The sequence below is a fragment of the Ornithorhynchus anatinus genome, chromosome 19 (assembly GCF_004115215.2).
Source record: "Ornithorhynchus anatinus isolate Pmale09 chromosome 19, mOrnAna1.pri.v4, whole genome shotgun sequence".
NCBI classification, from domain to species: domain Eukaryota; kingdom Metazoa; phylum Chordata; class Mammalia; order Monotremata; family Ornithorhynchidae; genus Ornithorhynchus; species Ornithorhynchus anatinus.
In genome coordinates, this window is record NC_041746.1 from 22,969,401 (window position 1) to 22,981,693 (window position 12,293).

The 12,293-nt window shown below is 43.1% G+C and overlaps 1 long non-coding RNA gene across 2 annotated transcripts in view; it reads left to right on the forward strand.

Moving 5' to 3' along the window:
• Window positions 1–12,293, forward strand: part of LOC103170936 — an 89,338-nt gene that overhangs the window by 33,995 nt on the left and 43,050 nt on the right. The window contains exon 3 of one of the 2 annotated variants that reach the window (XR_005661124.1): window positions 4,712–4,960. The exons of the other annotated variant lie outside the window; for it this stretch is intronic. This is a non-coding gene — a long non-coding RNA (uncharacterized LOC103170936). Of the gene's footprint in view, window positions 1–4,711; window positions 4,961–12,293 lie in introns of those variants that run through there. 2 annotated transcript variants of the gene reach the window in all.

Below are 12,293 nucleotides of genomic sequence, written 5' to 3' on the forward strand. Positions count from 1 at the left end.
CTGGTCAGTTTCGGCATTCCCATACTCCTTATTTTCTGGAGGATTATAGAAAGCTCCATCGTAAAAACAGAATTATTTTACCGGTTGAAGATTGAACTTTTCTGGAGGGAGGATTATAAAAAGCTTCATCGCAGGGAACAGGACAGTTTTACCGGTTGATGATTATGCTTTTCTGGAGGGAGGATTCTAGAAATCTTCTTCATGGAGAACAGGATGAGCTTCCTGGTTGATGAGTGACCTTTTCACCTCACTTAAAGTAAGGTGAATTTGTTGGTGAATTGACCCACCATCTTCAGTGCGGTAGGAAACGAATTGGGTGTTGAAATAATCCAGCTCCCGGAGAGAAGGGGGAGTTCAATTCCAGGATTGAAAATAATTGGGCCCATTCATCGGCACAGGTGCATGCCCTGAATTAATCTCTTGCCCTCTTGAGGCAGATCCTGCAGGTGAAAATTACGTGTGGACTGGAGAACTTCAAGTGCGGTGGCTTAGCTGGGGTAAAAAACCTCCCGTGAAATATCCAGTCCCCGGACAGTGGTCAGTCTGACTCTTTTTAGTGCATTTGGATTCCTTTTAACGGAAAACCACCGCCCCCACCTCCCACCCCATCTCCTTGTAGAAACCCCAGCACTCGGCAAAAAGGGGATCCCTCTATAAGGCGGCACTGGGGCTTTGAATCCCAAGCAGCGTGGCCTAATGGATAGAGCACGGGCCTGGGAGTCAGAGGGACCTGGGTTCTAATCCCGGCTCCGCCGCTTGTCTGCTCCGTGACCTTGGGCAAGTCACTTCTCTGGGCCTCAGTTACCCCATCTAAAAAGTGGGGATTAATTTGGAGGCTGCGATCCCCACGTAGGACAGGGACTATGTCTGATCCGATTAGCTTGTATCCACTCCAGCGCTTAGTTCGGTGCCTGGTACATACTGCTTAACAAACACCAAAGTTGTTGTTATTATGGTCACGGCCCATCCCGATTTGAAGAGAGGGATCAAAATGCTGAATGAAGTCTGAACATCCGCCCGAATTCTCCCTCCAACGGGTCGGGCTTCTGAAAACCGTCAAGGATTCAAACTGTAATTCACATGTTAAAAACAGTTTTGAGGTATTTGGGTTTTCAAAGGGAAATATTATGCAAATGGTATTAGTGATCCATATTAACGGCCAAGTCCCTTTGAAGAACACTCGAATCCTAAAACACAGTAATGATGACATCGTTTTATCCCCGGGCAGAGTGCTAGCGGATTTGCCCTTTGCATTTTTCTTTCCCTTAATGGGCGAAGGTTATTCTCGCATTCTTATACAAAGATCTATGAACCGAAGCCGCAGATGGGGTAATGGCGTGTCATTTCCGTGGCCGTATACAGAATTACAGAAAGCACACAGCTGTCCCATATTCCCTTAATAGACCTCCAGTTTTTCAATACATCTTCCACTGATGGGGTTTCTGTGTATAAACATCATTCCCCAACTGAAACACGCCAGATGTCCTGCAGTGCACTTAGGTACAACAAGGCACTTGGAAAAAAAAAATCGCGCCTAGATCATATACTCCTTTTGGAGGGAAGTGACTTCGGGGGTACGCTTCTGAAACCCAAACTTTGCTTCGGGAGTGAGCAGATCATCTTCACAGGGTCAGGCTCTCTGCGCATCTGACTCTGCTGGAGCCGGAAACGTTTTTCCGACCCTTAAGGAATCCAAACTTTTTCTCCAGCATGCTCATGATTTCTCCTTATACGATGTTGGTTAGGGTATGCGTTAAGCGCTTACTATGTGGCATGGCAAGCACTGGGGTAGATACGGGGGTTATCAGTGCAGATCCAGTCTTTGCCCACATTGGGCACGGTCTGAGAAGCAGCATGGCCCAGTGGAAAGAGCCCGGGCCTGGGAGTTGGAGGACCTGGGTCCTAGTCCAGGCTCTGTGACTGCCTGCTGGGTGACCTTGGACAAGTCACTTCCCTTCTCTGTGCCTCAGTTCCCTCATCTGTAAAATGGGGATTAAGACTTTGAGCCCCATGTGGGAGAAGGACTGTATCCAACGTGATCATTGTATCACATGATTGTGATTACTGAATCTACCCCAGGGCTTAGAACAGTGCTTGGCACATAGTAGGCCCCTAAGATCACTGTTTTTTGCTTCTACCTAAAAGACCACATAACTAAATGGTTTCAGGTTCCTGCTTGGCTGTAAGATTCTTCTTTAACATTGGTCAGTCAATTATATTTATTGAGTGCTTACTGTGCAGAGCACTGTACTAAGTGCTTGGGAGAGGACCACATAACAAACAAACAATCCTTAAAATGCTGCTGAAATATTATATACTAAATATATCTTTACTATATGATGATGGTATTTAAGCGCTTACTATATGCCAAGCACTTTTCTAAGTGCTGAGCACAATTCTATATGTATACTATATGTTTACTGTTTAGGGGAGCAGCATGGCGTAGTGGATAGAAGTCGGTCCTGGAAGTTGGAAGGTTATGGTTTCTAATCCTGCCTCTGTCCCTTGTCTGCTGTGTGGCCTTGGGTGAGTCCCTTCACTTCTCTAGGCCTCAGTTCCCTCATCTATAAAATGGGGATTGACTGGGAGCCCTATGCAGGACAAGGACTGTGTCCAACCCAATTTGCTTGCATCCACCTCATCCCTTAGTACAGTGTCTGGCATATAGTAAGCGCTACACAAATACTGTTGTTACTATTATTAGCGGTATTAGTATTATACTAAATATAACAGTCCTGAAAATCGGTGTTGGGCATATCCAAACTCCAGCCTGCTGGATGCAAGACAGAAGTACGTAGCGCTAACTATGTACTAAGTGCTGGGGTGGATACAAGCACATCGGGGTTGGACACAGTCCCTGTCCCGCATAGGCCTCACAGCCTTAATGCCCATTTTACGAATGAGATAATTGAGGCACAGAGAAGCTAAGTGATCCTTTTCGATCACCAAAAACCTTTCCTTAATACTGTACATAGAGCATCCCTGGCCCCCAGTTTGTCTGAATGGAAGAGCTGATTAGTTCTTTCAAGGAAAATTTAGCGTAATGGCAGTAAAAAACATGATCCTCTAAAAGGCACAGAAAGCGTTCAAGCAAGTATCCCTGTCTCCCCATCTAGCCTGTAAGCTCATTGAGGGCAGGAAATACCTGTTTATTGTTATATTGTACTCTCCCAATCACTTAGTACAGTGCTTTGCACACAGTAAGCACTCAATAAATGCACCTGAAGGAATGAATACAAGGAAAAGAATCACCAGCTATTTTTCAGTTCCATCAGGATCAAGTCAAACAATACACACGGAAAAAGGACAAAGATCTTAATTTTGTAATTCGGGGATCATGCGGGACTGGCTGTGTTTTGGGGGACGTGGACTGTGTCCAACCTGATTAGCTTGTAACTACCGCAGCGCTTAATACAGTGCCTGGCACAAAGTAAGCACTTAACAAATATCATAAACAAAAGGCATTTGTCTTGTCTACCCAGCATTATCACTGAGAAATTACGTTGAAGTTTATTTTAATACTAGCTTAACAAGACTCAGATAAAGAATGGGAGTCATAAGGGCCTGGGATTTAATTTTAAGAGCTGAGGTTTAATTTTAAAGGATTATCCCTGGGAATTCTGGGCTTTTGTGTTCAATAAGAAATATAGTAGCAACAGTAATAATTGTGGTATTTAAGCGCCAACTATGTACAAAGTGCTGGGGTGGATACAAGCACATCGGGGTTGGACACAGTCCCTGTCCCACATGGGCCTCGCAGCCATAGCCCCCATTTTACAAATGAGATAATTGAGGCACAGAGAAGCTAAGTGACTTGCCCAAGGTCACCCAGGCATACTTTCTTTTGGAGAAAAATATTCTCTTCAATGTTCCATGGATAATTCTTATACAGATGTTTGCTGCTTTGATCCTGACATACCTATATCTATGAATTCTACATTGTAAATGATTTAAGGTCTGTCTCCCTCTCTAGACTGTAAACTCATTGCAAGCCTGGAATGTGACTTCCAACTCTGTTATATTGGAGTTCAGAGCTCTGCACATAGTAAATGCTCAATAAATACCATTAAGTGCTCAACACATACCATTGATTGTATGTATTGAAGACACATCTCCTCCGACTAAGCCTTTCTTTCCTCGTCTCCCGCTCCCTTGTGCGTCACCTTGATTTGCTCCCTTTATTCATCGTCCCTCTCCCAGCCCCATAGCACTTACGCGTATCTGTCATTTTATTTATATGAATGTTTGTCTCCCCTTCTAGCCTGTAAGCTTATTGTCGGCAAGGAATGTGTATGTTTATTGTTGTACTTTCCCCAGTGCTCTGTACATTGCTTGGCACATAGTTAAGTGCTCAAGAAATACTAATGAATGCTCTGCACATAGTAAGAGCTCATTAAAAACCATTAACGATGACGATTGTCATATTAAGCACTTACTATGTGCCAGGCACTGCATTGAGTGCTGGGGTAAGCCCAAGATTAGATACAGTCCCTGTCCCACACGGAGCTCACCACCTCGATCGCCATCTCACAGAGGAGGTAACAGTCCCAGAGAAGTGAAGCTACTGGCCCAAGGTCACACAGCACAGCCGGGACTAGTACCCTAGTCCTTCGGCTTCCCAGGTCCGTGCTCTGTCCGCTAGGCCGCTCTGAGTAAACGCTGAATAAAACACCGATGGATGGATTGATTGCACGTATTTTTGCTATTTCAGGGCAGGGACTCGTTCACCTGTTCTCATGAAGCCAGCAGCGATTCTCTCAAAAATCCACCAGAGAGCAGGGCAACTCCAACTCCCGCACCTTGTAGGGGATGGAAATGGATGGAGACAGTTACACTGCCAAAAACCTTGGCCTAACACCACAGATTGCAGTTCCTTTCAAAGGTCAGCGCATATTTAAGTTTGCTTCATTACTGCCACCTTTATGCCTGAGATTTTCATTAAAAAAAAAAAAAAATCAGTTTACCTAGGTTCCTTTGGAGACTGAAAAATGAAAGTGCTGAGTCCTATTTTCATTTGGGGATATCAAGCTTTTTATCGAATTACGGATGTGGCGTTTCAGAATATTTCATATCTGATCAGGAAGAAAATCCAAAAATAATTTCTCTTTATTCAGAAGTCTTTCAGGCAGCGGGGCTGCCTGATTCTCTACTTAATCTGGTGCTCTAGTCAGTCATTTTGAATCAGAGAAGAAAATAGTATTAAAAAAAAAAATTCAAAGGCAGGCTGAGCGGATTCACTTTTTTCTAATAGTGTTTTAATTTTTATTTGGCCAGCAGTCATTCAGTTATAACCGCTGCACATTAAATTGTGCGCTGCGTTTGCTAAATAGCAAATGGCATTTCTTGAATGATTATTCTTTGCATCTTTCAGTTCAAAGTTTCTTTGCCTTGCAGTAAAGTGAAGGAAATTTATTTCAGTAAGGTCACATAGCTTGCTGTTACTCTCGTCTCCTCCCTCCCCCTTGTATGTGTTTTTTTCAAAAGTAACGTGGTCTCAGTGAGTAATTGAACCCCACATGCTTTCCTATGTTTGCTCTTGTAGATAAAATCAATTTTTGGAAAAAAATACTTCATTTAATCATATTTATTGAGCATTTAGTGCTTTGCACGCAGTATACTAAGCACTTGGGAGGGTAAGATATAACAAGAAACAGACATATACCTCCCAGATATCTGAGGAACAGCACAACAATTGGCTTGGTCTTGCTTTCAGGAGGGTTTATTTTTTTTCTCATGGTATTTGCCAGGTACTGCCCTAAGCACTGGAGTAGATTCAAGCTAATCAGGTGTGTCACAGTCCAGGTCCCACACAGACTCAGAGTCTTAATCCCCATTTTACAGATGAGGGAACTGAGGCACAGAGAAGCAAAGTGACTTGCCCCAGGTCCCACAGCAGACAAATGGCAGAAGTGAGAATAGAACCCAGTTCCTCTGACTCCCAGGCCTGAGCTCTTTACAACAGTCATTAAGCTACAGAGACTGTAAACTTTGGGAATGCTATACCTCATCTCATGCTGCGAGCGATTTTTACCAAAGGGAAGTGGTGTGACTTAGTGGAAAGAGCCCGGGCTTGGGAGTCAAAGGCTGTGGGTTCTACTCCCGGCTCCACCACTTATCAGCTGTGTGACTTTGGGCAAGTCACCTCACTTCTCTGGGCCTCAGTTATCTCATCTGTAAAATGGAGATTGACTGTGAGTCCCTGATGGGACAACCTGATTACCTTATATCTACCCCAGCACTTAGAACAGTGCTTGACACATAGGAAGTGCTTAACAAATGCCATTGTCGTTGTTATTAATAGAGTTTTTAATCATATTGAGCACTTACTGTGTACAGAGCACTGTACTAAGCACTTGGTAGAGTACAGTACAACAATAAACAGACTCATTCCCCTATGCTTATAGACAAGAACATTCTCAGACAAAAACAATTGTAAAATGGATTGAGTGCTTTTGGCCACTTTTTGGGGGTTCATTCCAGAGCATTAAATCCATCTCTACCGGAAGTCTCTGAAGCTTGTAAGGACCACAACTTAATGTTTAGTGTATCTGGATTGTTACAAATACCAACATTATTATTGTTAAGATTGTCGTAGGAATCAATTGGTGGTATTCAATTGAATTTACTTGAGCGCTTACTGTGGGGCAAAGCACTGTACTAAGTGCTTGGAAGAGTACAGTATAACCATGGACACGTTCCTGCCACAGTGAGCTCAGGGTCCAGAGGGGGTCTAGAGTCTAAGGCCACAGTCAGTCTAGAATGATAAAGAGAGTAAAATACAAAAGAGTTGGTAAACATGTTCCTTGCCCACAATTCATTCATTCCATCGTAGTTATTGAATGCTTACTGTGTGCAGAGTACTGTACTGAGTGCTTGGAAAGTACAATTCAGTAAGATACAATCCTTACCCAACAACGGGATCCGGGACTAGAAGAGGGAAACAGACAACAAAACAAGTAGACAGGCATCAATAGCTTTTACAATGAGCTTCCATCTAAATCTTTGCCTTTCCTGGATCTTTAATTACAGTTTAGCTGCCATTGTAGCTTTGTGTTGCCATTTTCCTTTTTTTAACTTTCTGGATAAAGTTGGGGCAACTTCAGCGTCCGTGGAACAGGTCGTCTTCCCGTGCTTTTGCCACTCAGCCAAGCTGCTTCCCAAGGTGACATGCCTGCCTAAGGGAATTTGAGATTAGATAGTCAATATTTTATGCATAGGGAAAATAAAGCAGTCTCAAGCACTGCCAACATCCAAAACAAAGGAATATTTCCTTTCCCAATCTATTAAGTCTCCAGGGTTCAGTGAGCCCTAATACTCTGCAGTTTCCTGGTTCTGTAATTGATTTTGCCTATTTTACTGAATTGTAAGCTCCTTGAAGACATAGTGTCTACCCACTTCATTCATTCAGTAGTATTTATTGTGCCCTTACTATGTGCAGAGCACTGTACTAAGCGCTTGGAATGTACAAATTGGCAATCGGCAACAGATAACAGTCCCTGTCCTTTGATGGGCTTACAGTCTAATCATTTACTGTATTGCACACTCCAAATCGCTCAGTTCAGGGCTCAGAATGGAGTAACGGATCTATCAGTCACATGTATTGAGCACTTACTGTGTGCAGAGCACAGTACTAAGCGACTGGGAGAACAATAGAACAGAAGTGGTAAAGGTTCCCTGGCCACAGCGAACTTACAGTGTAGAAGGGGAGACAGATGTTAATATAAATAGATAAATTACCGATATTCATATAAATGTTTTGGGGCTGAGGGAGAGGTGAATAAAGGGTGCAAATCCAAGTGTAAGGGTGACCCAGGGAATGGGAGGAGAGGAAATGAGGACTTAATCAGGAAAGGCCTCTTGGAAGAGATGTGCCTTCAAGAAGTCTTGGAAGGCTGAGACAGGAAAAGTCTGTTGGCCATGAAGAGGGAGGGCGATCCAGGCCAGAGGCAGGACGTGGGCGAGAGGTCGGCGGCGAGATAGACGAGACCAAGGTACAGTGAGAAGGTTGGCATTAGAGGAGTAAAGAGTGTGGGCTGGGTTTTTGTAGGGGAGGGCAAGGGGATTGAGGGCTTTAAAACTGAAGGCAAGGAGTTTCTGTTTAAGGTGTGGTGGATGGGCAACCACTAGAGGTTCTTGAGGAATGGGGAAACATGGAATGAATTTTTTTTGTAGAAAAATGATCTGGGCAGCAATGTATGAGAGAATGGAGCACAGAACTAGGAGTAAGAGGACCTGAGTTATAATCGTGGCTCCAAGGATGCCTGCTGGATGACCTTGGACCAATAACTTAGCTTCTTAAAGAAGCTTAGGCTTTGTGGTTAGAACCCGGGCCTGGCAGCCAGAAGGACCTGTGTTCTAATTCTGGCTCTGCCTCATGTCTTCAATGTGACCTTGGTCCAGTTAATTCACTTCTCTGGACCTCAGTAAGCTCATCTGTAAAAAATGGAGCTATGGAAGACGGTGGAGGAGGTGGGGAGTTGGGGGGGAACGGGTCAAAATTGGTCCGTGTTTTCAGGGAGGACCTTGAGCCCCACCAACCCCTTCCCCAAACTCCCTCTGGGTCAAGTTCCCGATCCTAGGGTGCAAGCATGAATTAGTCGAAGACTCCCCAGCCTGGTTGTGGAATCCTAATAAGCTCCCGCGATGAAGCACAAATGAGATGAAGCTGAAAGCTGAGAAGCTGGGTGCGCTTTTTTTCTAGAATGTGTCTGTCAGGAATGCTGTGGAACCTAAAAAGGTAGATTTCAGAGAAGTGCGTTTCTTCTAAACAAGCTTCTGTCACGATGGCAGAAAGGCTCCTCTAGCAGTTTTTTTTTTTTTTTGCCTCTGCTGATCCCTTTGGCTGCATTTTGGTTGCAGCTCTTAACTGCTCGTGAATAAACTATGCGTTGGCTGTGATAGTGACTAAAGGCTATGTTAAGATTGTTTGGATTGCTTCCTTACATTAATAAGTACTTGCTTATTAATATGCAGCTACGTAGGAGCACAGCAGGAAAAGACTACCAACTCAAAAGGATATTTACTATGGATTTTATTAACTTCTTCAATATTGTTATATAGTACATTCCCAAATGCTTAGTCCAGTGCTCTGCACACAGTGAGCACTCATACCATAGGTTCTTCGACATTGTATGGCTGTTGCTTTGAACCAAGAATTTTTTTTTTGAAAGCCCAGACTCCTGGGCTTGAAGTCGGCTTCAAAATTGAATGAAGATTTTGGTTTCAAAATATTGCCACTATAATTTCACTTTAGCTCTGAGAAGTTTGCTTTGAGGTTACTACAATTAAAGCGTTCATTAAACACCGTGAAGATAACCCTGGGAGCTTGTGTAGGAGATTTTAAACAATTCCATCACAATCAAAATATTTTGCAAAACATCAATTGGTTCAATGGGAGATTCTGCATATTAAGAGGATAACACGACACTATGTGAATATTAAAGCTGATGTTTGATGTAAAAAAAAAAAAAAAGGACCCATATCAGAATGCTTTAGAATAAGTCATATGGTGCTTTGAAAAATACATTTACATATGGGGTGAATTGAATCATTTCAATTGACTCTTTCAGTGGGAGTTATAAACACACAAACCCTCATTCAGGATCGAGCCCGATGCTGTGAATTGTGGTTTGTTGGTGATATTTGTTCTCTTAACATAGGGCTTAACCATTTCTCCCTCTCAACTGAGAGAAGCTCTATCATTGATTGTTCATTTTTAAAATTTAAGGCAATGCTGTGCAGAGGCAAATCGTAAGGGGGAGGTCTGCTGACTGGCAAGTGTGCTGTCTAGAAAGAGCTCAGGAATGGGAGTGAGAAGACCTGGATTCTAATCCCAGCTCTGCCACTTGGCTGCTTGGTGCCCTTGAGCCAGTCGACATGTGCCTCAGTTTCCTTCCCTGTAAAACAGGGTTAAGATATCTGCTTTCCCTCCCTCTTCTGCCTGGGATTCACAGTCGGAGACGGTGTCTGATCATCTAGTGTCTAATCCAGGGTTTCCCACAGAGTAACTACTTAACCACCATTTTCATCGTTAAAGTGTGTGCGTGCGTGCACACGCGCATGGGCCTGGGAGTCGGAAGGTCATAGGTTCCAATCCTGGCTCCCCCACTAGTCTGCTGTGTTAGCTTGGGCAAGTCACTTCACTTCTCTGTGCCTGTTACCTCCTCTGCAAAATCAGGTTTGAGACTATAAGCCCCACATGAGACCGGGACTGTGTCCAACCCAACTTGCTTGTTTCCACCCCAGAGCTTAGTACAGTGCCTAGCACATAAGATCTTAACAAATGCCACTATTATTATTAGTTACATTTCAAAGAATAGTCTGTAGGTTTTCAGACACATAATCTTTTGTCATGTTTGTTCATAACTGGTGCAACTCTGCTGTCATTAGTCTTTACCTATAAAGTTTTCTCATTATTCTAAAGTGATAAATTCTGTGCATAAAATACAGTAGCACCGTACTCACTGTAATCTTGCTGTGGGCAGGGAACGTGTTTGCCAACACTGTGCTCTCCTAAGAGTGTAGTACAGTGCTCTGCACATAAACACTCAATAAATACCATTGGTCGATTGAATAAAATCATAAATACTGATGAGTTCAGTCAGACTGCAGGCCTAAAGTCTGTTTTAGCATTCCTTATGGAGATGTTAATATATTAGCAAGATACTTTCCTCTCTACATTCAAGTTAGATATTAGAGGAATGGAAGGGAGATACTGAATCATCCAGAGAGATTTTGAATTTTGTATTTTAAAGGTAATTTTATACTGAAATTCTCATATTTTATCACTTGTTAATCTGCCATTTGAGTAGTCCGTAAATCCTCTGGACTGTAAACTCATTGTGGGCAGGGGATGTGTCCACCAACTCTGTACCCTCTAGTGCTTAATACAGTCCTCTGTGCATAGTAAATGCTCAGCAAAAACCGCTGATGATGATGACCCACAGAGAAATGGAAAACAGCCTTGTTAGAAATAGGCCTCACCGTTTTGTATCTAAGGATTTGCACTGTTTTAATAGGAAATCCCTTTTGAGGGAAGTTTTTGCGCCCAAGTTCAAGGTCCTGATATTTCCACAGTTTTTTTTTTAAGGTTTTGTGGGAAAGTGACAACAACAATTTCAATTTTGACGAGAATGAAAAATCACTGTGTATGCGAATATATTAGTGATTCTGAGGGAGAAAACAAAAAGTTGTTGTTACCGCAATATAAGCAACTTTTAATAAACAATAGTATTAATGCAGGTACTTTATGGAAGCGCAAAATAGGATTTATGAGGTGACATTTTGAGTAGGTAAAGAAAAATGAAACAAGATTAGTTTTATTTTTCTATTTTCCCCCAGCCTCAAGACGGTTTAGGGGCTGAATTACCTCTTCTAATTCGTTTTTTTTTTTTTTTTTTATTCCTGGCATGCATTTCATTAACCTATTCCAGAATCTGCTGCTTGCATGCAGAGCAGATTCGTCATCAGTTTTTCGAAGCAGACTGAGGCAAGCATAGAACAGGGCATATTTCAGAATCCAAGGACAGTTTGGTAACTTACTGTGCTTTGTAGGAATAGTATGAAAAGTTGCAATGTGCTTATGTGACTTGTTTGTCACCTGACACGGAAGACCTCCATCTCATCTATTTCGCTGTCGACCCCTTGCCCGCGTCTTTCCTTTGGCCTGGAAATGATCTTCCTCTTTGTATGTGTCAGACGATCACTCTCCCCACCTTCAAATCTCCAAGAAACCTTCCCTGACAGGGCCATCATTTCCTCTTCCCCCACTCTCTTCTTTGTCACCCTTGCACTTTGATTTGCACCCTTTATTCATCCCTCCCTCAATCCCACAGCACTTAGGTCCGTATCTGGAAGTTCTTTCTTTCTATTAATGTTTATCTCCCCCCGAGTCCATAAGCTTCTTGTGGGGAGAGAACATGTCTGTGATTGTGTTGTACTCTCTCAAGAACTTAGTATCCAATCCGATTTGCTTGTAATGTTGGTATTTGTTAAGCGCTTATCATGTCCAGAGCACTGTTCTAAGCGCTGGGGTAGATACAGGGTAATCAGGTTGTCCCACGTGAGGCTCACAGTCTTAATCCCCATTTTACAGATGAGGGAACGGAGGCACAGAGAAGTGAAGTGACCTGCCCACAGACACACAGCTGATAAGTGGCAGAGCTGGGAGTCAAACCCATGACCTCTGATTCCGAAGCCCAGCTCTTTCCACTGAGCCACGCTGCTTGTATCTACCCCAGTGCTTAGTACAGTGCCTGGCACATAAGTGCTTAACAAAAACCGTAAGTATAATC